Source organism: Manduca sexta, unplaced genomic scaffold (genome assembly GCF_014839805.1).
Source record: "Manduca sexta isolate Smith_Timp_Sample1 unplaced genomic scaffold, JHU_Msex_v1.0 HiC_scaffold_494, whole genome shotgun sequence".
Lineage (NCBI taxonomy): Eukaryota > Metazoa > Arthropoda > Insecta > Lepidoptera > Sphingidae > Manduca > Manduca sexta.
Genome location: NW_023595291.1, coordinates 1 through 4,507, shown reverse-complemented (window position 1 = coordinate 4,507; position 4,507 = coordinate 1). Strand labels below are relative to the sequence as shown.

Sequence of the window (4,507 nt, the reverse complement as noted above, 5' to 3'; positions counted from 1 at the left end):
ACACGAGGTAAGTAAATATATTCCTCCCGTTAAGCAATGCCTTAAATGTTTGAAATATGGACATATTGCTAAATTCTGCCGTAATGCAGAAGTATGTTCGATTTGTACATTAAATCACAATTTTAAAAATTGCCAAATTGACTCTAAAGATGCCACATGTGTCAACTGTAAAGGCAATCACGTTGCTATTTCGTCGACATGTCCAATAAAAACAAAAGGTTGAAGAAAATAAAATAAAATCTAGAAATGCCACATATTCAGAACTTTTGACTCCAATGCATTTCCAGCTCTTTCTGCTCGTACTTTAGATACGCAAATTAATAATTTAATGAAATCGGATACATTTATAAGCACATTAGTTGAAACAATTATTAAAATAATAAGTAATAAAGATGCCCCTATTAATTCTACTTCCATTAAAGAAGTTTTAAAAGCAACGCTAAGTAATAAATTCCCTTCATCTTCATAATGGATTTATCAACTTTAAATATAATACAATGGAATGCCCAAAGTCTGAATAGTAACAAACATATATTTATTAATTTTCTTTATACACACAATATTCATATTGCTATAATCAGTGAAACTTGGTTAAAACCTGAACAAAATTTTAAAATTAAAAATTACAATGTTGAAAGGAATGATTGTGGTAACAAACACAATGGTGTTGCAATTATAATACATAAAAGCATTATTTATTCTAGAATTAACACCTATTTCGATAATTCCTTACAAAATGTATGTGTGAAAATAACAGTTAATAATAAAGATATATGTATAGTTAGTTTCTATAGTCCTTTAAACTCTAACCCAGTCTTCAGCAAAAACAATTTTGATACATTGGTTAAGTCTATTCCTAGTCCTTTCATATTTGCGGGCGATTTTAACGCTCATCACACTTGTTGGGGCTGTGGTTCCGACAGCCCGCGTGGTCGAAATATTCTAGAGGTTATTGAGGATAATAATTTGGTTCTCCTTAATGATGGGCAAGCAACGACTATCGGTTCTCCAACATGGCGACCCAATGCTTTGGATTTATCATTGGTATCTTCATCACTGGCTCTCAACTGTGACTGGTCTGTACATGATTGTCCTCTTGGTACTAGTTATCATATTCCTATAATCATAAAAGTAATGATTAGTCAACCCAACATTCACACTCAAGGAAATTGTTTTAATGCTGTACATTTGCCCATTTACCCAAATTACAAACTGGTGGATTGGCAAATGTATAGAAAACAAAGTTGATGTTTTATTAGTAGATTTTGTAATAGATGATACAACTCCTCTTGACTCATATCTCCTTTTTTGCAAAATTTTGCGCACTGCAGCTGCGAATTCTATTCCCAATTGTAATAGATCATATTTGTATGAGAACTCAAATATTACAACTCATTCATGTCAGAGAAACAATAGGAAAAGCCCTACACTTCCGTGGTGGAATCAAAAGTGTACACAGGCTGTATCAAATTTCAAAACTGCATATATATCTTTCAAGAATAATCCCACACAGGAAACTTATTTACAGTTCAAAAGGCTTAGAGCAGTTAAAAACTAACTTTTAAAAATAGAAAGGCGAAAAAGTTGGTTCTCTCTTTGTGAAACCTTTAATAGATGCACACCATTGTCTATCATATGGAAATTTATGCGAAAATTTAATAAAACCTATAATTTTAATAATCATGAAGATGACTTATGGGTATCTGATTTTTCAAAGAAATATACTCCGGACTCTGTACAATATAACTCAGAATTACTTTTTACCAATAACGTAAATACCAACAATAGCTTTCTCCTCAATCCTTTTACGATAAAAGAACTCATATCAGCCATCTCATCTCGTAGAGATTCTGCTTATGGTCTCGACGGAATGTCATATATTTTATTCAAAAAGCTCAGTGTTACAAGTTTAGAGATATTTTTACAAATCTTGAATCTTCTTTGGGATAATAACATAATACCACAAGACTGGAAAATGGATTGCCTTGTACCAATTTTAAAACCTGATAAGCCAAAGTTACACCCCGATTCTTATCGCCCTATAGCACTTACTTCTTGTGTTGGTAAATTATTTGAACAATTGCTTAAACATCGTTTAGAGTTCTATGTAGAAAAATATAATATATTACCTTCCAATCAATTTGGTTTTCGTAGAAATCGTTCTGCTAGAGAAAGCGCTTGCCAGTTACAGCTGGATATACAAAACTCTATATCCGCAAATGAAAACTTGGTCGGTGTATTCTTTGACATCGCAGGTGCTTTTAATAGTGTAAACATAGATATTCTATGCCTTGAGTTATTACAAATAGGGATTCCTGAAAAAATTATAAAGTGGATTAAAAATTTCTTAATGAACAGAGAAGTATTTACTAAATTTAATAGACACCTTTATGGTCCTAGACTTTCGTCAAAAGGAGTTTGTCAAGGGGGTATATTGTCGCCTTTAATATTCATATTGTATATCCGTAGACTAAATCTAATATTGGGCCCTTATGTTAAAAATTTACAATGACCCCAAAATTTTGTTGTTATTGTACAAATCGTTAGTTCGTAGTCATTTTGAATATGGTTTTATTGCTTTGCTGCAGATGCTAGAATTGTAAATAGTTTAGATGTTTTGCAAAACAAGTGTTTTATAGTATTATTACCGGGGCATTCAGAAGCACTCCCATAAATGCAATGCAAATAGAATGTAATGTCCCACCATTAAGTATTCGATTTAATTACTTGAAAGAAAGATTCATATTAAAACTTTTTAGTGTAACTAATAATAATCTTTTGGCCAACTTGTTGCATTCTGTTACTCAATTCTCCCCTAAACCAATTTATATTTTACAAGGTCTTCAAGAGTTCATGAGCTTTATTAAAAACATGAACATTTATCAATCAAAACACATTTTGCCTTGCTATGAAGGATCTTACATTAGTAAGTTTCCATCTATTGATATAATTTTAAATCAAAAAAGGACCTGCCCTCGAAAGAAGAAGTAATCAATATGCTTTTAAAATTTTCAGACCATAAATTTATATATACTGATGGCTCCAAAATGATAGGGCTGTGTCTTTTGCCATATATGAGCCCTCATCAAATATAGGCATCGGTAAAAATTGATAAAGCTGCTAGTATCTTCACAGCTGAAGCTGTCGCCATTTTCAGTGCTTTAAAACACATAAAAATTGTAATTCTGACCATACTAAATGGATAATAGTTAGTGATAGCAGGAGTGTATTAGAAAACCTTGCAAATAATCAATTTCATGCTAACACTAATTATGTCATTTATTTAATAAAAGAACTATGGGTCGAACTGTCCAAATTAGAAATAGTAGTTCGTTTTGTTTGGGTTCCTTCACATATTGGCGTCATAGGAAATGAAAGGGCAGATTACCTGGCCAAAAATTGTTGAGTTACAAGAATTAATTCCTAATTCCAATATTGATATGACTGTATCCATACCACACACAGACGCTGTTAGTTTCTTAAAACAGCGTATGTGTCAAGCATGGGGAGACATTCATATCAATACACACACCATGAAAATAAAGGAAACTGGTTTGCTAGTATGGATGTCCAAATAAACTCCACTCCTTGGTTTTGCAAGAAAAATAATTTTATCAATAGAAAATTTTATTCAATTATTTGTCGTATGCGTTTTGGTCATTATAGATTAAATTGTCATCTTCATCGTATTAAAATGGCTAATTCTCCCTATTGCGAATATTGTCAATCACAAAAAATTCAATCACTACATCACATTTTCTTCGAATGTTCATCTTTCAACATTCAGCGCCTTGTGTTGGCGGATGAGCTTTAAAAATCTATAAGAAGCCTAACCGGGTCCCGCAATGTTTAAAAGAGTTGCTTAAGAATGCCTCAACTTATGTTTACTTGTATAAATTTATAAAAGACACTGTAAATGATATTTAGTTGTTTTTTGTTTGTTTCGTTGAAATTTCTATTACGTAGTAATATTGTAAATATTGTTATTAAGTCTTACTTGTTAACTATTTTACAGGATATTGGTTTCAGACATATATTATAAAATGTATTATAATCAGTTCTTTAAAGCTGAGTCTGACAGATAATATCTGCCATTGATTATATTTGAACTTAGAGGAAGTACTTACTCTAAGTTTTTGAAATTTTGAAGCACGCTCAATACATGGAGCAAAGAGCAAATAGTGGAATTGCAAATTCTATATCTCAATGAAGCTTTAAATTAAGAAGAGGATAGTAAAAACATATTTTACGGATAGTATGAAACATATTCACTGACATGACATGACTGAGGAAAATCGTACTGAATTGATATTTACTCTGGATTTGACAATTGGAAAATGGATTATACTTTACCTGGAATTGACTATACTTACGAAAACTACTAATTGGAATACTTACGAAAGACAATATATTAAGAATTTAAATTTGAAGAAAAGAAAATACGTAAGACTAGGCAGTATGGTCGTAAGACTATAGCCTGTCCTATAAGGACGAATTATAAAAAAAG

At 31.5% G+C, this 4,507-nt stretch overlaps 1 long non-coding RNA gene across 1 annotated transcript; it reads right to left on the bottom strand.

Annotated features, from left to right (window-relative positions):
- Positions 1-518: 518 nt before the first annotated feature.
- Positions 519-2,487, bottom strand: LOC119193404. Its single transcript, XR_005113944.1, has 2 exons — positions 2,130-2,487; positions 519-1,117 (listed from the first exon to the last, which is right to left on the bottom strand). It is a non-coding gene; the product is annotated as an uncharacterized LOC119193404 (long non-coding RNA).
- Positions 2,488-4,507: the final 2,020 nt, after the last annotated feature.